This window comes from Lepisosteus oculatus, chromosome 22 (assembly GCF_040954835.1).
Source record: "Lepisosteus oculatus isolate fLepOcu1 chromosome 22, fLepOcu1.hap2, whole genome shotgun sequence".
In the NCBI taxonomy this organism is placed as follows: domain Eukaryota; kingdom Metazoa; phylum Chordata; class Actinopteri; order Semionotiformes; family Lepisosteidae; genus Lepisosteus; species Lepisosteus oculatus.
Window position 1 is genome coordinate 5,230,087 of NC_090717.1, and position 26,617 is coordinate 5,256,703.

General features: G+C 34.4%; 1 long non-coding RNA gene across 1 annotated transcript in view; it reads right to left on the reverse strand.

Annotated features, from left to right (window-relative positions):
• LOC107079758 (uncharacterized) overlaps positions 1–26,617 on the reverse strand; it is a 140,833-nt gene that overhangs the window by 46,477 nt on the left and 67,739 nt on the right. The window contains exons 3-4 of the long non-coding RNA XR_001480668.2: positions 19,579–19,658; positions 16,332–16,436 (exon numbers count right to left, since the gene is read on the reverse strand). This is a non-coding gene — a long non-coding RNA (uncharacterized lncRNA). The remainder of the gene's footprint in view (positions 1–16,331; positions 16,437–19,578; positions 19,659–26,617) is intronic.

Sequence of the window (26,617 nt, forward strand, 5' to 3'; positions counted from 1 at the left end):
ATGTTTTAAATGTCAAATAGAAATGTTTGTTTTTTGTGAGAATGAAATGTGCAAACCAAATCAGAAGTGATTAAAAGTGTTTACCTGTCGTGTCTCCTGACTAGTGACACACTTGATAGTAGTTTTTGATGTAGAATGGTTTAGGTATTTTATGAAATCCTACACTTCAATCACAATATTTTTAAATGTGATACAGAGGAACATAATAACCATCCAGAGTTCCTTTTACTTTATTAGACTCCATAACCTTTACCTTACATTCTACTAAACAGTATGCTGTTTGTGTGCAAATTCCATTTTTTGAAGTAATCAATACTTATGATGAAAATTGTGTGTTGAAGGACTGCTGATGTATCAATGCATAAAAGCAGCTTTTGACCTGTGATCAATGCTGACCATACAGCTTTAAAAAATATAAGACTTTAAACTTTAAGTGAATAGATACTGTATATACAGAATGTATGTGTGTGCGTGTATTTTTATATATGTTTGTGTGTCTTTTATTTTGCACTCACATTGCATGTTCCTTCTAACTAATGCAATGAAACACAATGAACAAAATGTTCACACACATAAATTAATCCATCCATCACTATTTTTTATCAACTCACGTCAGCCTTGGAGTCTATTGGAGTGATTTTCCACTCCATGAAATAAATCATGGTCTATTTAAGATGAATAACCATCTATACGGGTAGGTGGTCTATTGATTTGATATTGTTGGAGACTATGAATTATCTATGAACTAAACATATGTGCCAATTAACTGTCTGTTCTGTATAACCTGTATAAGAAATATAAGAAATAAACAATAATGAACCCATTCAAACACTCTCAGTCTAAATGAGGGTCTGGTGAACTGGTACAAAGGATTGCTAAGCTCTGAATAAAAGGCTTGCCAAAAGGATGTTAATCCATCAAAACCATCTGCTTTTTGGCTAGTTACAACAAATGCAGTGCCAGCGCATATCAGTACTGCCCGTAATAAGCAATTTCAATATCCTTGGTTATTAATTTTTATTAAAAGACTTCAGTTATAAAGTCAACATCTTAGCTGCACCAATATTAAAATTAATTGAAGTATTTATGGCACAAATTGAATGAAAACATGTGTGTTTTTCAGTAAGTCATGCCTCATGTACTACTGTATATGTCACATTTGTTTCAATGATTTGGAGTTGCCAATGATCTATAAATATACAGTATAGTGCAGTTTTAGCACTGGAATACATAAAACACTCTGGACTTAAATCTGATGAATATGTCCAGTTGGTATAATTGGAGGCACCTGAAATCTTTGTTCTCTGGCTCAGCTTTGACAAAATGAGTAATAAATCAGACTCACTGGGTTAAACTGATATTAATAACAATGATAACACACATAGAAACCAAAACACAAAAAATATTACATAAAGTACAGTACAAGTTACTGTTAACAAACAAAGTGTCTCAGAGGCATACTGTATGTCCTGACCAACCTGAAAAAGCCCAGACTGTTACCAAGTATAATAATATATATGCACAGGTCAACAAGAGAGATAAACCTTCTTTATTGCCTCTAAACTAAACATAATATGACCTACAGTTAAATTCTCTCTATATAAATCTGGATGCTACAAAGAGCATGTTCTAAAAATGAATGCACTAACCAGGAGAGACCGTTTTTAACCTAGGGATTCTTTAAACATGAAACTAGAGTTTCTTAAAAATAACAGAATGGCAGGCTCTCTTAACAAGATTCAAAAACTTAACTAGAATCTAGTCTTTACAGTTGATCTGAGCAACCTGGCATATGTTTTCACCCCTCTCCTTGAATCTTGTTGTCTATCCTCTCCTGCCTTCTATCCTCTCTTTTTCTCTGTCTTTTAGTAATAAACTTAATAAACTTTTTTACTGTATAGTGTTTGACTCTTAATGATTTACAATAAACTTAATTAACCAAAATAAACCAGACAATTATTTTGATCAATGGGTCTCAGACTCCAAACAACTCAGAAAACACCTCAGTTCCTTTTCTGCTTTGAAACTCCCAACAACTGCAAAAGTTGACACTAGCTAGATGTTGACTGTTGTCTCAATAGCTCCTTCCAATAACCAATTTAAAAATGGTTATACATTCAATTGGTAATCCACCTTTTTCCAGAAGAAAATTAACTCCTGAGAAGTGATAAGAACTTTAACTGATTTTAAATGAAACCCCTATGCAAACATGTCAAACAATTGCAAAAAACACCACCAATTAGTACTTTCATCAATCCCATACATCTGAAAAGAAGGAAAAGTTCTTAGTAACTAAATCTTCCAATTGAAAATATTAAAACTAATTTACTAATTTACTACATATTAAAACTAATTTGTAAATTCAAACTGGCATTACCATTAGAAAATGTATTTTATATTAGAGTATTACCATGGAAGGTCTGAAAATTTAGTAACTGAAGGCAATGTAAGGATTGTTATTCACAAAATTAATCCATTGCACTTCTCTCCTGGTATTTTCCAAACACTTGTGTATTAACTCAGAATTCATTTTTCCAAAGTGAATCAAAGGCAAGTGAAAATGAGTTCTGGAAACCTGAACATGAATAGAAACTGCAGAGTTTAATTTCCCCTGTCAATTACATATTTCAAATTTTAAAGTGTATACAGCTCAACGGCTGCAATTAAAAAGCCATTTCAGACAGAACATAAAGAAAAGGAAAGCCTTATTTTCAGAGGTAAGCTCACAAGCAACAAACAGAAGTCAAGGTGAAGCACACATGCCAGCCACATTCAAACAGCTCTCAAAGGCTTTAGCATTCAGTCGGTAGAGATTGTTTTCTTTTATATGAAATAAATGTCTTCACATATAAATGCAAACATGCGCTTAATTATCAGTTATGATTTATTTCATTTGAAAAGTAGATTTAACACGTTTTTTTCCCCTTGGTTGTAAGTTCTGCTTTTTTTACATGTGTTGGTCTTCAAGATTTGTCCACTGCAATGTTTTCTTTTTATGCAAAGTGAAGACAAGGTTGGACATACATGACTTCATCATTCTCTGCCACCTGAAATAAGTCTGGAAATAATTTTGTCTGCTTCAGCAATCTGCACTAGGGTTCGAGGATAATATTGCGATGCTACTTTTGTTTGTTGTGGCAAAAGGTAGCCATCAAATCCAGGACTTACATGGCATCCTGCTGCAGACTTTCCATACAGCACCTCCTCTCTGATTATCAGCCCAGAAAACTCATATTCATTTTTTTTCTTTTCATTTCTCCAGCTTTCTGGCAGAATTTCTTCAGGGAGGTTGATGCATAATTCACATAGAGATCAAAACAAGCTGTGCAACCTCGAGTAATAGCCCCCATAGACAATGGCTAAAAAATAAAGTCTGTGGGGAAGAGTAATCATGCCAGTTCAAACTAATGTATGCAGCGTCTTCTGCTAAAAAAAAAAAACAACTTAAAACTTTGGTCTAAATCTGCATGAAATATTATTTCGCATTACAATAATATCTTGCAATGTCAAACAAATACAAACAGTATGATAATAAACAAAATGATCAGATACAGTATAAAGTTTCAATATTATAATAATACAATAATAATATTTTTAGCAAGTACCCCTAACCAGGGCAGCTTATTTTTTTTTCTAAAGTTTTACATTAAGACAAGCAAAACACAAAGCATCTCAGTTCCCAATATACAATACTCTTAGAAACAAAAAAAAGTGCAATTTTACTAATTTCACTAAGGGTGTTTCTTTGTCATATTTGGTACAGGTTTGATTTGCCTTTACTCTTGAATACATGAATATTTAGCTCAAATGAGGAAGCATTTGCATTCATGTCTTAGCCTTGTTATTTTTTGTGTTTGTAGTTACAGGACTAATCTGCTTATTTCATTGTCAGAGAGAAGCTTATAATGAAGTGAGCTTAAAGCATTCCGGTGTTAAAACCCAAGGACGAGTCTGTGAGTTCTATAGATTTATTACAACCTCTTGACGTTAAGTTTAAGTTGCTGCTTGCAAGTTGAGAAGGTGCTTCCTGCTGCCCCCACATTTTTTCATAAGCATTAAATAAAGTTGACATTCTAAAACAGTTTGAAATGTAATTATGCCTGTGCTCCATGCATGCATGAGTTTAAATTATAACCCTGAATATTGTTGTTTTTTTTTTCTGCAATGGTTTCAGGCTTGCATTAGATGAACTCAGACTCCCAGTCTTATGCACCACCCTGCTGGGTTTAGTATCGTGAAATAGCAGGCATGAGCCATTTAAGAGTCACGTCGATAACAATTCATCCGAGCTTTGTTTGTACACTTCACAATTACATGCTTGTGAGTGGTGTCAGACTGCGTTACAAAGGGATTAGCTGCCTATGTTCCATTATTCCCAGCTGTCTTTAAACAATGTATTATCATACATGTAGAGGTTCCAGAGGGGTCTTCTGTGGGGTTTTTTTTCATTGTAGTCTGGCAACCACTATGATCACTGCAGTGCTTTGCATTTTTGCTGACTGAGGATGGTAAAAAGTCTAGGTTTTGGTCACTTTACTGCACCACTGTGACCCTGATGGATTGAACTCTCACTGCAGTAATGCAAAGGCCAAGTATTTTATGCTTTATTCAGCAGTGATTATGTAAAAGCTACCTGGATGAAAGGAGCAATCTTACAATGCTGTAAGGTGGGGAGTGTGAATGCTGAGACTAGAGGTTAATGTGTGGGCTGTAGCAGTAGGGTGGCATGTGAAGAAGATGAAAGCCTTGGTTTGTGATATTATAAAAATCTTTCCTTCCCAGGTGTCTCCATAGTGAAAATTTTGAAATGACCTATACTGTCACCTTTAAAAAACAGTCAAAGAGCCAAGTTGCTTTAATCAGAAAAACATTTTCCAAAATGGAAAAGAGTACACTACTGTACTGTACATAAGTCATCTGTACCTCCCTGCCATTCTGCATAAATAATCACATTCCTAGAAGGTCAACCTGTGTCCACTTTAGGTCTTTCATTTCTGGCAGCTTAAAGTTTTCTTTTATTTATATATCTATGAAGCAAATGCCAGATGTAAAGTCAAGCTATTACACTTCTGCTAAATATTGCTGATGGGGCTTTTGTGTTTCTTTTAGCAAGTTGGGTAAAAATGCAGACAAGGGCTATAATCATTTCTGTACTGAAGGGTGTCTGCTAATTTGTTCCTTGAAATAGTTTATTTTGAAATTAACTAAATTAGCTCATTTTGGTTACCACAGCTATCTACAACAAAGGACAGCAATAGAACAGAAAAAAGATATAGAGCAGTGTGAGTATAGTGTATTTTATAGTCTCTATACAGAGTGTAACAAATTGAGATAACTCAAATATTTTGGAGTTTGTTTTTATAATAAAAATACATTTGGAAGAACTAGAAGACGTTATTAGCACCTGTGTTTATATGAATGCACTAAAGCTTCCACAGACTAAAAATGCATTGAAATAGTTTATTTAATAATTGAATTAAATAGCAGTAGAAAGTGAAATGTAAATTACATGCACTACATCATACAAAACTATAGATTAAAAGCAACTGATATCATTTTTTTAACCTAATTAGCATGTATTGCTTTATTGTGAATTGAAGAACTTACGGAGAGCCTGACATGTGACAAATGACCATTCTGTATAAGATAAAGATTGTTCTCCTGCACATCATTGGGTTAACAAAAAATGTGGTGAAAGTTTTTTATATTTAGATTTAGATGTGAAAAAAAAACATATTTGATGGTGCTGAACCTGGGCTTTAATTGTGACATATTTGACTAAAGAGAAAGAATAAAGTCATTACAGTAAGCAAGAAACTGCACTTCTTAAAAGTCATATATTCTAATTACTGTTTTGTAATTTCATCATCAGATGAGTTTTTCAATTCATCTTGTACATTGTTAATGTCACAAACTCAGTTGCTATGAGATTTAAAGGCATGACTTGCTCATGCATTTTACTCTGTACCTCATTTGCAGTTGCAGCTTTATGGACTACAACAAGTTTGATGTCACTCCAGTACTTCCGATTAAAGGCAAAAAATAAATTAAACCCCCTTACCTTAACACCAATGATGCACAGCTAATGAGATGACTAAACATCGTTCTTCACCATTTCCCATCTTCTTCATGGCTGCGAAATTTGCTTTGTAAAAATGCTTACGATTGCTTGTAATTAAGCTTCCAGTCACTAACCGCTTGTTGTGATTGTAACTTTTAGATTTTCTGTACTGCCACACTGACCATTTCTTTGTCTTTGTTGTCAATATGTGGCCCATACTAACAATATCACTAACCTCTGCTATTTAAGGAACCTTGTGGCTGAATAATTCCGAACATGTTTAGTGTCTTTCTATTAAGTATACCACTAATATACAATATGATACTGCTGTATACAATAATACCAAGATGGACAGGTGGCCATTACTTTGTTCTCAGTCCTCCAGTTGCATCTTTTTGGCAACTGGTGCATCATTTAAATTGAAACTTGGCAGATTTCGTGAACAGTCAAAATTGCTTCTGATTTGGACCTGACACACTGCTGAGATAGCTCCCCCACCCACAGTGTGTCATCATTGGCCTCATGTACAAGCAAAGAGGGGAATTTAGCCAGGTCACCAAGTTCAAAACGTCTGCTCTTACAGGCAGTTCCATGAGATCTTAAAAAAAAACAGTCCATCTCCTCTGATATTCTTCCACCTGTGGAAATGAACTCATTCTATTTAATGTGTAAGGTAATCAATATTAGTGTATTGTCAAAAATCTTTCTTTCAGTCCCTGTTGCTTCAAGGCACTTATTCCTGTCCTAAAAATCACTTTTGTTCTCTTGCTTTAATTATTTTGCATTTATTTAATTTGTGTATACAATACCTGTCTCTTCTGTGTTATTGTAAAATATCTTGAGATTCTGTTTAATGAAAAACACAATGTAAAAGAAACTTTATTTAAATCCTGTACATTTAGAGAATGTGAGAGGACCTTTATTAACTTTTGATATGCAAAGCTATTTCTGTTCACTTAATCAGCTTAACAAGAGATTTTGCAAAGAGCACCATGATTAGGGTGAAATATATTTAAACAATACGAATTTGTTAAGCAAGAAAGTGTGGTGAGTAACAACACATTCAGATGACAAAGTGCACATATTAAAAATTGTCTTCTTATTTGAAGTACTGTACTCTACAATGGTCATTTAAAGATCGTAAGGTAAAGTTTTTCTATTAGGCAATAAACGAATGTTTATAAAATGTTTTATTATTAATATTATTTTTATTTGTGGATATACTGTATACAGTATGTGCACACATATAATTACAAATGTGGATGAGAAACTTTCTTATTATCAGTATTGTGGCTGATGGCTAAGGATAAGGGTTTATCGGTATTTTGTTGCATTCCCATTAGCAGTCTCAATTTTCATTTGCTTTTTATGAGCACAGATCCTTTAGCAGTCAATAAAAGAAATAAAGGTGGCAAAAATGTGGTCTCTTTTCCTTTGAGAACTAAACTTCTCAGCCTTGAAACGTGCTTAGACAAAATGAGCTGCAATGGAAACACCAAAACAGTCTGCAAACTCTGAGCAAATATAAACATACTATGAATATCACAAGTAAAATAAAAAAGTCAACTTACAATTACATTTAATCCAATGTACTGCAAATATTTGCTTTTTCAGAATTATGCTGTTTGCACCATGTTATTTCCATAAAATTTATGTTAAGGAGCTGCAAATTCCTAGGTCAAAACACTACATATCCGTAAGACATTTTCTACCCTGGAACTAGAAGCAGAAAAAATGCAAGCCTACACTTGAAATCCAACACCTGTTTTGCACTCATTGTTTTACATTTATTGGTTAAATAATTAAAAACAATAATACTCTAAGGCCTTTTAATTCATTAGGTGATTTTTTGTCATTCCTCATTATGCTCTCCCCGGGATAAATGAACCCCGCCTATTTAAAGTTCAATTTTACAAAAGAAAAATCTAAATAAATGTTAGTTTTTATTTATGAGAGATTCCAAAAAGGCATTCCTGACAATGGTGATTTACTATTGAAGAATAATTTTTGTCACAGAAGAATGCATAAAACTATAATTAAACCAAAATAATAAGTAATGATTCATCTTAGTTATTGCATCCTTTCCAACTGCTTATAAGTTCATGCCTTTGGACCTCATACACTGTTTTGGGATTGTAGAAGTTTCTGCATATCTCATAGCAAAATGGGAAAATTTTAACATCTGTAGGTTGACAACAAGCCTCTAAAAGCATCTTGGAGGCAAAATCAATCTTCAGAATATAACCATTCAATGGAGATGTTGTTCAGCCAACATTTATGAATAAATCATAATAAAGTTACTTCTTTTACTCATTTCCCACAGGCAAGCCTGGCCTCATTGGATCAAGAAAATGCTGAAAAATTATGAAATTATATTTCATTAAGTTGCCTGTAGCAGCTGTGGGAGCTGAACAGTGAATTAATTTTAGTTCTATCAGTGAACAGTGAGCTCTAAATTAAAAACAGAACTCCTATAATCTAACAAGGACTTGTTTTCATATAATTAGAAGTAAACTAAAGACTAAGTGAACTACAGTACTAATACGTCTACACTATGTTTGCTCTAATGTAAGATTACACTTTGTTACACTTCTGTCAATAACAGATTTGAATAGAACTGCCTTTCAATCCATCAAAACATTTTCTGTTTTATCCAATTCAGGGTCATGAGGAAGCCGGAGCCTATCCTGACAAACAACAGACGCAAGGCAGGGAGCATCCTAGATGAGATGCCTTTCCATCACACACAGTTTCCATGCACACACTCACGCTACGGCTAAACCAATTAACCTACCAGTATGACTGGACTGTGGGGGGGAAACCGGTGCTCCCAGCGGAAACCCATCCGAACACAGGAACATACTGTACAAACATCAAACATATACTGTAGCAGCCTACGGTAGGTCTAGAATAGAGCCCAAAGCCCCAGCAATGCTTACCACTGCATCACTGTGCCACCGCTACCTCTCAGTTTAAAAAAAAAACCAAACAAATTAAGGAAAAGAACGTCCCTAAGACACCATAAGCAAGACTTCAAAAGTCTATACTGTTATCTATTGCTTCTTACCCAAAAGCACTATAATAAACAATCAAGTCACAATGTACAGTACCAGTAGACCTGAACAACATTATATCATCCTCATTAGTAAATGTCAATAAAATTATGCTCTGGCTGAGGGGCAAGCACAGCTTGATGACTGAGCAGAAAAAACAAAGCACACAGAAATGCAAGATCCAACCTCCTGATTCATTGGTTATCCTTACATGTCATCTCGCAGTTCACAGAGCCTGTGCAATGGAGACTAAGGCTGCCAAAGAATGAAAATGGGGTCAGGTTGCATTCTAAATCAGCCTCAGTGCCAATATGACCTAGATTACCTTCTTTTTAATCAAAGGAAACATGGCCATGTTTGGGTGGATTTAAAACTCAAGCCAATTTCACGGCCCTAATACAGTTCTGAAACACAAGGCATGCCTTCCAAGAAAACAACCAGCTTCTGAAAATTCTAGGTTATTTATTGTTATCAGATGGCTGCATATTCAGAGGGTAGTTTTGTGCTGGTCCAGGCTGTTATCACATAACACAGACACATCCATGTAGTCCTTCATGCCACAAAGAAATTAAACAGATTATGGAAAGGTGACCCTCAATACCTGAAATTTGTGATAGAAAACTGCTCAAAAGTACATGAGCCAAAATATACAGCATTGATACTATGGTGCTTTCTAAAGAAGAAATCCTTGTTTTGCTACATTGCTGATCTGTTTAAACTGTTTAGACAAGCTGTTTGTTGCAAAGCAAAAAGGCAAAAACTTTTTTTAGTTCTGATGTACTGATCATCTTTATGTGAGAAAACAAATAAAGAACAAAGTTCCACTTATTTACAAAAGTAACTGACAGAAGAAAGGACAGACAAAACAGGTAGAGATAACTAATTTTGTCAGTACATAGAATGAAAGAAAGAATATTGACTTAAGAAGTCTTTAATGTCAGAGACCTGGATACAGCACTGTGACAGAATAAAAGTGTAACTACAGAGAGATTAGTATTAAAGACTGGGGGGTGTCATAAAGGTCTGTCCTTCAGCCCTTTTTCATTATTACCAATAGTTATCAAGGTTACCATATCCCTGTTTCAACCAGTCTTAGTCCATGGTCAGATTTCAATGGAGGTGCAGTATAAGAGTCTAATGTATACTGAACATTGAATGTTTTTGGTATCATTTTCATTAATTCAGCATTCATGACTGACCACAAAACACTTTTGCCTGATTTTGACTGTTGCATAAGTTCTAAGTCACCTCATTAGTGAAAGAACTGGATAGGCCCAGGTAATGAGGTGGTTTAATCTGTTGAATGTTAATCCTACAGTAGCAAAAATCAAGAACAAAAATCACAGAAAGTAACTAATATTCCCCACTTATAGAGAGAGCTACAGCTTAATACCATTGGTACAGTAAGTCAAAGATTGTATTACGTCAATGCTGTCTTTTGGCTTTTTCTAATGTAAGATTACACTTTGTTACACTTCTGTCAATAACAGATTTGAATAGAACTTCTTAGATGGTAGGATGTCACAGTCAAATGCAGCCCATTAATAACAGATTATGATCTGGAGGTCTGAGAATCAAAACGCCTTGTTATTATCATCTTTCTTCATACTATTGTGCATCAGCTTTGCAACAACTTTCACATCAGCAGCTCAACAGTGAAGAAACATCCAAGCAAGCTAAGTTGTTTTTTGCAAGCCAGATGACTACACAAGTCTCATTGTTTGCCAATGCTTATCAAAGCAGACGAATGATGTAGGAAACCTCAGGGAGTCATGCTAGCAGTGGAATCTTCTTCTATAGCCAGAGTTCAAGGTTTTTTCTTAATCACCGTGATAGATGTCAGTGAATGTGGTGCTGACATGCAGAATTCTATCCTAATTGTTGTGTACAGCAGTCCAGTCAATGTGGAGAACCAGATGTGATGATCTGGACAGGAGTGTCTAGTCACTACAGAGCCCCACTTGTCGTGATTGATTGCAACCTGACTGCACAGCGCTACATTAATGACATCCCGGGACCTCACTTTGCTGCCGGCTCTAACCCGACAACATTTTAGCAGGATAATGCATGTCTCAATGCTGCTCATGTAACAATGGCTTTCTTGCAATGTGACAGGGGCTTTTGATTTTAGGAGGAAAAAAACACATCTAGCAAATTTCAAATATATTTTTATAATTTTTGTTGGTTGTTTATTCACTTTTTTTTTACCCAACTGCCTCTCTCTGTTCATTGACATTTTGAGTGCTCTTCATTTCAGTGGTTTTTCTTTAAAGCACATAAGTGATTTATTGTTGCATTAAGAGGATACAACAAATACATTTGTCAAGCATTTCCTTTACTTACAAGCTTTATAAATTAATGAGTGCAAAGACTGTAGTTATGCAAGATATGTAACACACATTTAGGACGTTAGTGGGCAGAAAAATGTGCTTCTGGATATCCATGCCAGTTTGTGATATACAGCTCCCCCACAGAAAAGCACTATATATAGTCCAGTGTAAAGCACTAACACTGTATTCATACACAACTTCCCCAAAAAATAATAATGCCTTCCTTTTTAACTACAAGGAAAGCATTTAATTAAAGATTACATAATGAGAATCTTTTGATAAAGACATCCTTTATTCTATAGAATCACATTGCATTACAGCAGCACTCAATGAAGGCTCCAGTAACTTTAGCATTATTATTTTGTTTGTTTGCTTGCTTGAGATATCCATTTATAAGATTAATTAAAACTATAGTCAACAACAATAATACTTTAAACCATCACACTGCACTCAGAAATACACCTAAGATGCAAAAATACATTTCTATTGGCCCTTTTATCCTTGTTACTTTTTAACCGTGATATAACCAACATTAAGTGGACAATTCCTTAAAATAATAAAAAACAGAAAACCCTCTATGGGTAGGCACTCAAAGCTATTGTGCTTACTGTTCTAAAAGGAGCAGTTATACAGTACAAGGACATATACAGTATGAGACATCCAGCTAAATGTTTACCCACTGACCACCTTGAAAGTTTTAGTTTATCAGTTAAATATGACTTTAATTTCAGCATTTTTGTTTCCACCTTACGTAGCTGTGTGTTCCTGTCAGCTGTATCACTGTTCTTAACTAACTAAAATAATTTTGGTGAGCATTGGTATCATTTATCTGAAAAAAGGAACTTCTCTAAGATGAAAGCAATAAAGGATCTTTGCTCCTGAAATTTTCTGAAAGAAAGTTTCCTGACATGTCGAGCCTTTATTTTATCTAATAACTTGGCTACATACCTTGATAATTTTACTGTTCTATCATGTGCATTATGATTTATATGCATTTCCTGTGCTTATCTTATGCATTGCTATAATATTGTTTCTATAAACAGTATACTCCACCATATGATTGGTTTTACAGTAGTTTCAAGCTTTAGGATAAAGAATCTTCTCAAGTCAATTCTTTTCTGCACTTCAATATAATAATATACTCAGTGCAGTTTATTCTTGCTGTAGCAGGACTGACATATAATCAAATGTTCTGACCAGCTATCAAGTCCTCAGGTGGTACAGTACAGTTTAAACCATGTACAGCATACAAATACTTACAAATAACACTAGTTTTATTCATAGCTTGTCTTTATTATTATATTTTTTTTAAATGATAGTACATGTGTTCACTATGTACTCTGTCAAGAGTTGTAGGATTTTTCTTTCCAGAAAATAGTTTAAATTTGTCTTAAAAACCTGACAAAAACTTCAGCAATTCTTGTCTTCACCTTTCCTGACTATGGAAGAATTCAGTTGGAAAACAAATGTACCTTAAATAAACCTGTTGTCAATAAGTATGTAAGTTGTGTAAATAACCATGCAGATGGGACACATTTTGAACTCAGTCTTAAGTTACCAGGCACTCTCAACTACAATAGCACAAGACATGGTTTTTAAAGGTGATAGGAAATGAAAAAGATTGGGGTAGTGGTCGTTTATGTTTTCATTATGTGGTGGGAAATTGTCTTTTATCAAATCACACATAATGCTTTTTCTGTATCTCAGATTATTTGGTAAAATCTTCAATACTGTTAATTTACTAAGAATAAGCTGAAATTATAAAAGGATATTGAGTAAAACTTAAGGGATAGGTAGAAGAAGGGCCCTGAATTAATTACATTTTCAAGTTAGTGACGCTGCTGCTTCAGACACAAGGTACAAAAACATAAAATGCACGGAAAAGAATTTAGAATCTCCTGGGTGTCCTTTTGTCCATGTGAAAAATGGCAGAAACTGAAAACCAATCTCAGCCCATTAAATGCAAGTAATTCTCAGTGAGACATGGCTCTTCCATTAAAGATCCATTTCCTTGTCCTCATATTTCCTTCAATAAATGTTTTTTTCAAACTGTCGTACAATACTAAATGTATACCAAACTGCACATTTAAAGCATCTCAGATCAGTGTCCAAATAAAAGCCTTTAAAAGCAAGAAGCAAGCACTTTGTGTCATTTTTAATTGACAAAGAATTTATCCAGCTCATAAGTGTTTGCCTATGTTTGTCTTTCTATGGTCCTACAGAAACTGAACTTGTACCACTTCTGTTTAAAAACAAAATAATCCAGGAATAGGGAACTGTGAAATGTTAATATATAATATGATATTTCTGATTACAAACACCAGTCTAGTATCTGTTTTCTATAAATGTCACTGTAATTAAATGTAAAAGGCAGAGGATTCTAGACATTTGTCAATCTGTTGTAATTTTTTATATATTGATTAGAACCCAGGAACAGCACAGGGAACTCACGTGATTTTGTAATTAAACCTAATCTACATTCATTAGCTCACAGACATAATATCTTTATTAGGAGATGTCTCATAAGTCTTTGTACTTCACTTAATCTCTTTCTGCCCTTTGGCAATCCTTCATTCTTTCTTTTAAAAGCTTTGTCTCAATGCCTTCAATGAGATACACATTATCTCTGATGTAAAAATAAAAAAACCTTGGCCCGAATCGCTTTCTGCCTTCCATTATTCTTAGAATTGTATATCATTATGATTTTTTAAAATCACCAGTTGATTGTTATTACTGGTGCCTTTCCTTACATAATAGGGATTTATTATTCACTGAAATTGTGTGTTTTTGTACATGTATCCAGTCTTAGGAGCTGTAACTGGATTTAGCTTTACAACCGTCTAAGCATCAGCTCTTCAAAAAAACAGAAAATGGTGTGTAAAATGAGATCTTCCTTCTTTGTCATGTGTAAATATTTTCTGCATATAATATCTGAGCACAGAATGAATGCTTTGTGCATCGTTGAGATAATTTTCAGTCTCTAGTTCTCTACCAGTTGGCACCAACTGATGTTCTTGGAGTTATGACATGTTATGAACACAGGCACCTTGAAATTTGCATTAACCCTTCACTTAGCATTTTCTAAACTGACTTCAGGCAGATCTTCTCCACCCCAGTTTTAAGGTATGGAGTTTCCAAAGGATGTCTGCAGTCAACTTTACTCCCACCTTAGTTGCCCTAACCTAGAAACATTCCTGATGACATTTCTTACAGTAAGCAAAAACTCCACATAAAGTATACTAAAGCCTTTTTCTTTCTGCATCCCTCCTCCACCCCAACTGCATGGGTGTACTAAGCCAGGTGGGTTGAGCCAAATCTAACTATGACTAAGGACTGAGTAAACATTTTTTAATTTAATTTTTGCACGTTGGTATACCCTGTGAACCATAATTACCACTACATTGGCCACCAATCTGAAATAAATTACCATAAAATGTGTTTCCCTTTACCCATCAAAGTTTTCTGAAAATGCCTACAGAGTTAGCCAGAGTTAAAGCACAACACAATAATACATTTATTTAATCAGGTTTGATCCGACAGATGTCTGACACTGTGGGAAAATAAAACTTTATAAATGCAAATGTAGGCTTTGAGCTGAAAAATTCAAGAAAAAGTCAAGAGAAGACATTGTGTCTGATCAGACAGAAAGGGAAAACAAGTAAGACTGCCAAAAAAAAACTTCATTGCAGTGTGTTATTTGTTTGTAGAACATTTGAAACTTACTATATATCATTACTGGAAACTGACTTTAGTTTAAGAAAGACAAGGCTTTTGTGGTTTTGTATATGATTTTACAAGGTTCATCAGACACAAAAGTTACAAAAAGTTAAAATGTCAAAAGTAATCAAGTTTAAACTTCATTTTTATTTTAACCTATTTAAGTTTTAACCTATTTTAATTAAATTTAAATTTATATAAATTCAATTTAGGATTTTTGTCCAGAAAAATAATTCAGACTTCACAAGCCTAACTGCAAAACAAATGGGACTCAAGTTAAAATCTGGCCTTTGTATGTTTGCTTCCAGAAGCTATTATGCTTCTGAAGTGTTGTTATAGAGTTTGGGTCTTTTAGAATTGTGACATATTTGACTCTGCAGCTGTTATAGTGAGACATTTCACTCAGTCAACAGATGTTTGGTGGACATCTCGCATATTTCCAGAATAAAACTGGGAATCATAATTAAAGATAGAATGTGCACACATTAATACCCAAATAAGTACACTCATAGTATTCACACAAATTGCCAATATAATCAAATAAAATAGTACCGTATATACAAAAGGTACTATATTTAATAATAAGTATTGCTCACATTGTTAAATGGTCTGACATTTCTTTTGACCTCCATCCTAAGGGCACCCCTGCTACATGTTTTTTTTTCCTAATTGCAAACTAAATTACAGTATCTTGGCAGAAAAGAAGAATTTGCTGAAGGTAGATTTGGAGCCTTTGGTGATAATATTTAAGACATATCTTTTCTAGTAATAACATTATTTAAAAAAGAAACATTTTAAACAATTGAAATATTTAAATGGCCTGAAATGAAGAATGAGTCTGTTTTAATTTTCAAACTGTAATTACATTGATTTGGCTGAATAGCTTTGTATTTAATCTGTTTTTTTTAAATATCCATTACACAATAAATGTTTAGTTTCAAACAAAATATGCTTCAGGATTAGTCAGAATGTGGACGATTCCTGTTCATGGAATCTTAACTATTAATATATTACTGGTTCACTTCAGTCATGTGGATGTTTTAGATTCATGTAAGCAAGTTTTACTAACAGTTGTCTAGCTAACCTAGACATTTCTAGCTAGTGTAACCAAGGAAAAAAACAGCATTATTTGTTGTATTTCTAAGTAGTTAACAATGACCGTAACCTTACCTTTTAGTTGAGAGAAGATGTGAATTATTTATGTAGAAAGGCAGGTTTAGAAAGACTGATCCAAAAATGGACATCTGGCGAATGTGACTTCATGCCTGTACCGAACTATGAAAAGGACACAAATTAAAAGATAGCCATCTCTCTCCTGCTGTGACAAGACAAATTGCTTTGAGCATAAATTATTAATCCTGGTCCTTTCAGGACTTTCAATTGTATCAAATTTTATCTTTCAATCACTTGAATTATAACAAAATTCTATTTATCAAATCACAATTGTATTTACACCGAACATAACGTGTCTTGAAAAATGAAGAAAATTACATAAAAATAGTTTGCCCTACTCTCACAAAACAGTTTTGAGATCCTGCTCAAAGTGTTTTCACAACGTAACCCAAATATTTCCCATTTTCTTTGATTTTGAAAACTGAAATATTTTGAACTAATTTTTGCTTGAATAATTAAATAATTATGTTCACGTTTCTTAAGCTAAGCAGTAAGCATGCATGAGAAGTGAAACATATATTAACACGTCAGGCTGAACAGATGATACATTTAAATTAATATCACTCTGGATTTTCTTGCTTATCCACAATAATTACCTTTTGGAAATATTAATTTGTAGTGATTCTCATCTACTTTAGCTCTGCATTTTCACTTGAGTGCTTTCATGTCTTGATATTTTATCAGGCAAATTTCACTGCAAAATGAACTATATTGGCATTTAACTTTGAAGCTCACATGCAGAAAAGTAGAATTCATTTAGTAATTAAGGTAGTTAAATTCTCATGGAGAACAGATTAAGAAAAAAGATTTTACAGTAGTTACAGATACTGATAGAACTTTGCAGTTTTAACTTCATTATTTTATATGAGAAAACCTTATTTTATATACTGTAGTGTCTTTTATACATTTAGCTTTCCACAAAATGAAGCAATCTAATTCTGAAAAAAGCAAGCAAATAAAAGTGGTTCATTTACTGAACATGAGCTAGAGAGCTTCTAATGTGAGCCCAATAGCATCTAAAGGGAAATGCTGATACCTCACATTTTTTGCACTTATCTGTGTAGATCTAAAACAAGATTTATTAGATCTCAAATCCCTTCTCAGTCATTAAAACTGTTGAAAACAGAACTAGTGTGCATTAAATGTTACTAAATGTCATGATAACACTATGTTCTAACGATATCTATGAATTCTTTATAAGCATCTAATTAACAATTAATTTGATACATTTTAAACATTTTTATTAATTTATATATTAGCAAACCTCAGTAAAAATACATATGACTCATGTTAATAAAATATGTACACATTCAACATACAGTATCACCATTATGTCATAAAAACTTTCAGAGCATCAGAAATATGTAATAGGCAACTAATCATTTATACTGTAAATACTGTCACAGTTAACATGTTACTTTACGGCTTATTCATGTGTTGTAACAAATTTATTGAACATCCATTAAATAACATTATAAATTCATGGTGAATTACATTTTAATATTAAGGAACACCAATGCTGTCATTCTGGTCTCAAGTTTGTTTGTTTTTTGTTCCTGTATTAAAAGGTATTTTACTGTACCTATTATATTGTATTATTTTGTTGTTTTACCAAATAATTTTCCCTTTTCTATTCTGCCTCCTTGGGGATTTCTGATTGTTTTGGTGGTTTCTGAGATGGTGGGCTGGTGATGAGACAAGAGAGAGGAGCAGAGATCATCGTATGACATGGGAGAAGAAAAAAACAATAACTAATGTACAAATTTCAGGAAAATGGTGTTAATGAGGAGTGTATCAATAAGAAGTTCAAGCATGAAATATTACTTTTATAAGCAAGTGGGGAAAATAAAACTCATTTTTAAATAAAAATTACAGTAAAGTGCATGTTTTGTCGTCATGAATGTTGTCGGTTGAGAGACAGTCAGAAGACAGCCACAATCAGAAAATAAAATAATGAATATTGACTTATGCATTTACGCTGTTGATGAATAATTAGACATTCAGGATACTGTGATTCTTCAGAAAGCCATATTTTCATACTGTGTTTATTCTAAAAAGTATATTATAACCTACATTTCCAGCATGGAAAAGTGTGTTGATTTGGACAAATGGTAAAGTTACAGTATGAGCAGCCTAACTCTTTAAACATTTTGAGGAATATTACATTATTCTTAAAGGGGTTTCAGAGCATGTCTTTTGATATTCTGAACTGTTGACACCCATATTTCAGATTAATGCTTGAGCACATTCAATTCCTCTCTACGCAAAATGTGCCTCTGTTTCATAGGTGTAAGAAAGCAATTAACCTTTGCTTTTATTTGAATATTGTAGGCATGTATATATTCACAGAGCACAAAAAAACAAGCACCACCACTCTATAATGATATGACCTCATCTGCAACAGAGAGAAACACCAATTTTCAATCTGCGATACAGCTGTGAATTATTTTTATCTATCGATCTTTGATGTGATTGACTAAAGACAGTACTGTAAATCTAACAAGGACTTCTTATTTGCTGATGGTGTTATGACTATAATTAATACTATGAGAATAATTGTCAATTTTCAACTGCTTATTTGCAAAAGGGAGAGGATGTGTGTTCATTTCATTTATATCAAAACTAAAGTTAAGTGTTTAATTTATTCCTGATTGAAAGTCACTGAGACGTAACACAGCTTGCATTGAAATCCCTAAAGGAAAGCGTGTGGCACTCAATTCATGATTCGTTGTGTGTTCAGTGTGTGCCATATATAAAATGGACAGGATCAAACCCAGCAGCTCCTGGACGAGTGGTAGAAGGCGGTGAAGCTCTGTGGAAAGCATACAGATGAACTAGACCTTAATGATTTTTTTTAATTACAAGCAGTAAGTAAAGCTGCAGATGCCAAGTTGCAGCTCCAACCCACCAGGCTGTGTTTTGGCCTAAGGCAAGGCTGGCAGCCAGACCTATTTCTAGTCAGGTAACGTGTAATAAACACCTACCCAGGACATGACTGACAGTGGGTAAGCACAGTCCCTGTGTGAGTCAGTGCTGTTGGGTTTCATTGTTTGCTTTTTGTCTTTTGTTTTTTTTCCTACCTGAAGACTGACTGACAGCTAGTTGGGGAAAAGGGAGATTTCTTCCTGCAGGTAAGCTCCATAAAGAAAATAATGTTTATTCAAATAGTGTATACACACATACACCCACACACAAACAAACACGCACCACACAGTTTACAATTGGGTATCACCAATTTCCTCACCTGTCATGTTCAGACCTTCATTTTGTTGAAGGCTGATTTGTTCTGGCAAGTTGCCATGGGTAGCTTTAGTAGGGAAAACCCTGCTTTAAAAAAAAACAAAAAACAAAACATACAATATGATCGCAAATACAGCACCCATCCCAATTCTATGCGCATTTGTGCTATACTTGACAATTAGAAAAGAAGAAATTCTTCTCAGCTTTTTTTCAGACACTAATCAAAACAGTACTTAATGGACAGTTGTGACATTGAGACATTGCAAGCTGTAAATTTAATTTTCTATTATTTGTATTTTAAAACAGTTGTTCTATTTAGATGAAACTAGGCTGTTAGTGAATATCAAGCTAGTTCATGTTTTGTGTGGCAGGCCCATAAGGAAACAAAAAAATGGTTTTCTTTGTGAAAGGTGCATTTGTCAACATACATTGGTTAATATTAAAATACAGAAGATATTTATTGTGTATATACTGTATTCATTGAATTAATGATCCTGACATGTTGCAGATCTTCATTCTTATGCCCAAAACTTACAGTAAAACGCAGTTTTCAGCAACTCAGTTATTTTTAATGTTTGATTTGCCACAAATCTGTGAAGAAGTAAAACAGAAATCCAGTGGGATGGCAGCATTATCGCTACACTGGAATCTTTTTTGTGCTTCTTGGCTTTCAGCATCACATCTGCTAGTTGAGAGAAATACAGTACTGTAGCTGTGCTATATGTAAGAGAAATCCTGTGTGGTTAGATTAATGCAGCTTTGATCAGATATTCAGATCAACAGAAATAATTTGACAAAGGCAGTTTTGCAGTGCCAGACTGAAAACTGCAGTACTGCATTTAATCCTGTGCAAAAGGTAATGGTAAGAGTGATAGAAATGTGTGAGTAAGGCGGAGAGCTATGATGGAAGTCCGTCCTTGTCAGAGTAGATTTCTGACAACTAAGGTCTCTATTTTTTTCCTCCTTGGCTTTCCTTCCAAAAATACCCTTTCTTAAAACACACAACTTCTAGATATAACTTAAATGTCTCAGTACATGTATTGTGTGTATAAGTCAAAGAGTCATCGATTAAAAATGCATAAAGCAAATACTGTTTCCATGAAAAATACATTCAAATACACTTCCTTCTATGTGAATTTGCATTCCTCTGGTGGTTTTCTGCAAACACTGGCAGGACCTCCCTGGAGAATTAAATTGATAGGCATACAGTACTGGTCAGGATTCAGTAGTTACGGTACATGATCTTGCTTCATGGGCATTCTTTGTCCACTATTGAGACACTGATACCATCATGCTTTCCCACACATGTTTTTCTATCTAAACTGAAAGTGCAGCTTTTATATTCACAGCAGGCCAGAGGACTTACAATTACTTTACATGCACAAAAATGCTCACTTAAATCTAAGCTTCCTAGGAGAACTTAAAAACCTAAAACGCATTTTGTACAGTACACAAATTGACTATACTGTATCCATATTGTAATTTGCTTATTAATATTCATACCGATAGCTTTATAGAGATGGCTAAGGAGAATTTGAGAATTCAGTGGAACGTAACCAGAAAATTATATTACATCAAGTGTTCTTCAGTGTTATGGGGCACAGGTGATATTAGATCTGATTATGGATTTTTTTGAGAATGTACTCTCCCTGCTTACACTGTGAAAAAACGTAAGTCAATAAAGACAAACTTATCCATACGCAGATACTAAAAGGAGAAATAAAACAGAAAATATGAAGTTTTGGCAGCATGAAGTAAAATTGACTGGAAAACCGGAATTACTCTTTTGACACTCTTCATTGCTAAGTACTGTAACCTAAACCTTTACTTTGAGAACTGAAAATCTCTTTTTTTGTGTGATTTGTATGAAAGGGTTTTTAGCACTCACACAAGTTTGATATTTAAATATAGTGTTGTTTCCCAGTAAATGTATTACCCGAATTGTCTTTCTGCAGAGTTTTGAAGAAATACCGGTACATGTCTCAGAAGTGATTAGATCATTTTGAGCAAATTTGTTTTTCACATCTCGGTGGGACAAGCCATTACAAAAACAAAAGGAAGCACAGAATTTCAGTCAATGTGCTGTGCATCACTTCAAACTACCATCCTCCCAGTGAAAATACTGGAAATGCAGCTCTGCAGTTTATAAATCAGGTCTTTTTATTGTCTTGCCTGTACCTTAGCACATTTACCTAAATATGTCTACAAACTCTCCCTGGTCGGTGAAACCTCATGACTTTGCTTCTCCTTAGCCTCGACTGTCAAGGGCATTCTTGTGTATAAATTACATCTAAGCAGAAGTGTAAATTGCTCTCTTTTGACAACTTGTTTGTACTGAGGTTACATGCAATATGATGCCTTGTGTATTAATGAAGGCAAGTCAGCTCCAAATTATATCAAGGTCCTTGTAAAACTGAGAAGCACCAGAAATTTTGCAACATCATAATCCTCAATTTAAATGCTGCTTCAGGTTAATCCTTGTAATTTTAAAATGGCAATGCATTAATATTTGTAAATGCACAGTACACACATTTACATTGTTTTTCTCTTTTCACATAGTATTTTACCTTTTTAAAGAGAAACACAAATCTATGATGATCTTCTACTAGAGTATTTTTTCTAATTTTGCTTTATGATGAATGTTAATCATTGCAGATGTAGTTTTTGTAGATAAACAATGAACCTTTTAGCTTGATGGATATGAGGAGAAGAACAGAAGAGACTGTTATATTGGATTGGTGAATGTGATGTCTTTAGCTATTACAGCACTTCAAATTGGTTGCCTGAATGTACTGTAATGTACCTTGAATTGTGGCAATCAAAAGTGTCTGAAGATTCTGAATTGAAGATTGCTAAATGACAAGCTTGGTTTTTCTCATTCAAGCTGAACTGTATTAACATTTAAACTTGTTACAAAGGGGAAATACTATTGAGGCTTTGAGCAAATTGTTGATAACATACTGTACAGTTGTCACAATTGTAATCCCTTCTCTTAGGCGTGCTCTGGCTCTTTCACATTCTTGATGATTTCGTGCACCTGCCTTCAATCCTGCCCCTCCTTATTCAAGTCGGGCGCTCTCGCTACTCCTGGCTCTGATAGAAGACGGAGGCCCGGAGGCCCGCCTACCACCAAGTCGCCCTATGTCCACGGCTAGAGGGCTAGAGGGGCTCATAGCACCTGGCTTCGTTATTCCATTTTTATTCCCCGTCCCTGTACCAGATCCTGTTCCAGTTTTTAGCAGCGTCTTGTTTTCATCTTGGATGGATCTACTGGATTTGGACCTTGGACTTCACCATGGACTTCCCCCTGGACTCCTTGGACTTGTTTGCCATGGCCACACTCCCTGAGCGCCAGTTCACTGTTGTCACGCCCCCCTGTTTGTCAACCCGCCCTGATCTTCGTCGTCTCCTCCCTGTTGTTCTACTCCACTCACTTCCAGATTATACCGTCTGCATAGGGTCCAGAGCTACGCTTCGTTACAACAGTACAAAAACAGTTTAATAAGTTAATTGGTTCAAACAAGCCAAGACTGGCCAATTATAGCATTTGAGCTCTGCAAAGGTTTCGTATTTTTCTTTCAAATTAGGTCTAATTGGAAAAAAAGAAACACCCACTTACTGTAAATACATTTTTCAAATAAATTTAGAAAATTATTAGTTAAATTGGGCTGTGCCTATCAGGTTTTACCAAAAAATGTAAAGCTTTTAAGAGCAATTCACATGTTCAGTAGTTCTTTTTAAACTTATATGAATTTCAAGTACATTCTCTCTTTGTATTCAAGAATTATGAACAGCTGTGGATGGACAAAGAATGGCAGTAAAATACATTTATTTACAGGTATATATTGTGGCCACGAACATAAAAAGATATTGCTGCTCTGAATCAATCCAGTGAAGAGCTACTGGATACATTCCCAGATTTAAAGTAATATCTTACTCTGACAGGCTAAAAAACCTGAATCTTTTTAGTCTTGAACATCTGATTCAAATATTGGAAATTCTCAAAGGTGTTGACAAAGTCAAACTATTGGAATCCTTCAGACCCAACAGCGAAACACAGACTAGAGGACACAGGTAGGAACTATGGAGAAGGGCCTCCTAGTCTCTTTACATTAAGGCCTGTTGGTGTGTGGAACAAGCTACCCAGCCATGTTGTCAAAGCTTCTGGATCAAAATCAGTAACTCAACAAGATAAATTGGCTGAATGACCTCTCACTTGCTACCTTTCCTATCTTAACAAATAGTTTTGTTTTTAGTTCTTTACTGAGTAAATAATATTGATTGCATTATTATTAGAAATATATAGACTTACAGGTAGCAAGAATAAATCTGAACTATAGTTATTGAGTTAAAGAAGAGGGTGTTAAGGTTCTGTTTTACAATAAATGTATTGCAAAAAACAATCACATTTAAAATTGGGGTTAATCAGCAGTGAAATCTGTTCTCACTACACTGAAATATAGATTGTGCAGCCTTCCATAATAATGCTTGGCAAACACTCTTAAATAAAGGGCATTGTAAAGGTCAGCAGAGATTTCCTCCCCAGAGAGGGCTGTTTTCTTTTTTTCTCCATTTAAAATTGGAAGGCATGTATTCTGTAATAGGGGCTTAACTTGAGAGGAGTCAAAGACCTATTTGCAGGACACCTTCTAGAGTACTGTCAAAGATCAAATATCTGCTTGAGAGGTGACAAACCCCAGGCATTTTGACAGTATTCAATGTTTAGATGTTTAGCTAAAAAACATCCAAAAGCATAAATGAGCCTCATGTATGAAAATAGCAGCATCCTGTTAAAAAAATCCATTAATTATATGGTCTCTGATGAAGAACCAACATCTTGGTTGTAGTCCTATGCACCAAAATCTTGCATTTTTCAAATGTGATTGAAAGTACATGAACATTCTCCACATGGACAAGACTCATTTTACATACAGTACAGTAATGTCCAATTATTTGTCCATTACAATTAGTGAGACAAAAAAGACATAAAACAAAAAAGTTATATATACTGTAAGTATAACTTATACACATAACTATACAGTACATACTGGATAAAATTATATGTTTTCCTCTCTTTTTACAAAAGCAGGGATTTTAATGAATTTCATGAACATTTTGCATTTATTTTTCTTTTTGTAGTCCTCCAATCAGAACTGTGAGCTGTTGACTAAATGAGCTAACCCTTTATGACCTCTATACTATTGCACCATTGCAGGGGTGAGAACATTACTGTATGTCCTTACCACTTAAACATGCACTTCTTAGAGCCATGTATGATCATGATCATGGAAGAGTGGTGTCTTTCATTGATAGCACTACAAGCTTTGACCGCTCTGACAGGTCACAGGGTTCATTATGTTATGCCCAGTAGTCCCACTGTTAGTCCAGCCTTGATTAAGAGACACTTGACCAGATGAGTTCTGAGATTTAAGGAACTTCTCCACAGTTGGCTTACAAGTACCAGACTCAAACTGTTAATGACTATAGGGCTGTAAATGAGAGCACACGCTTCATTTTGAACAGCAGGATAGTCCGTGCAAATGATGGCAGAATAAGTGTCCTTGATGTTATCTGCTTCAGATATACAGTACTTAATCAATGGATTTGAAGATGTGTACCAATTGAACAACACATTACAACAAATAATAAAATCAAAAACAAATACAGTACATATAAATGCAAGAAATGTTATTGGCATCAATACCAATGTGTTGCATTATCTAATGCTTCTCACTATATAATGCTTTTAAAGCTAAAGTATTTATTGAACTCTTTTTATATCTATATCAGACTGACAAAAGTAAAAAGAAATCAAATTTGGATTCTATTCATAGTTATATATTCAACAATAACTAGTCCGTGCCCTAGACAGTTATAGACTGGAATTATTTATGATACTGTGGGTAAGAAAATGTAGACGTACAGTTGCCATAATGTAATCCCCATCCCATTAAAAGAGCAATAGGCTCCAATGAATCATAATGAGGCCATAAATGATAGTTGCTGAAGATTTAAAAGATGCTTTTAGTCAATGGGGATTATTGCTTTTGAATAAACACGTATTATTTCTGCTTTCAAATACTATCTACAACAAAAATGAGAGTACTTCAACTGAGTCCCACCATTTGCAGGAGTAATTTAGACTGTGCCTAACCATATACAAAATAAAGCTTGTGTTTTTAAAAGGAAAATGATCTGCATGTTACTTGTTCTTAATACTTGTTTCTTGTTTGGAGATGTTGGCTACACAGATGGCAACACATTTGTCCACTATATCATGTTATCTCTGGAAATAAAACCCATAATGGAAAAAAAAACAGGATATACTGTGTAGTGAATTATAAACTGAATCATGAAGACTTTGGAAGAAAGATTTTCCTGGACTCTTTCTTCAATGCTGTTGAACAGTTTCATAGGCCTTATCAATCTTGTGAACCATGGATTTCAACTGCAATTGGATTTTGCAGGAGGTACTGCCATTCTTCTGGAGAGCTGTATCAAATTCCTTGAGATCTTGAGGGTGGTGTGTGTGTGCTATCTTTGCATTGTGTTTAACTGACTTTTTATAAAGGGAGAGAACTTGCTAGACTGTGTGTATAAATTATGGACATCCTCTGGTGCCACACTTTCAAGGGTCAATCATTTTTGTGAGCCAGTTTTTTTGAGTTTCAAAGTTTTAGAAACAGAATAAAATGAGCACAGAATCGTATAGTCCAGCAACATTTCATTAACCCATGACATAACCTTCACCAAGCTTCACAGATGAGATAGTGTTCTGATGAGACTCAATTGTCTATATTGATGATGTAACAAATGATGAAACAAGCAGAATAAATTCTCAAGGTTTACAGAAATGTTTTGTCTGTTTAATATAAGAAAATGGTTCCATACTTATTGGGTACACCCTGCAGAGTAACAATGACCCAATGCATATGGCCAATGGGTTGGTAATGCAAATAAAGTTGAAAAGTCAAACATTCTACACTGGCAATGTGAATTTCAATTTCAATTGAGAAGGCATTCTACATGCTGTAGAAAGAATT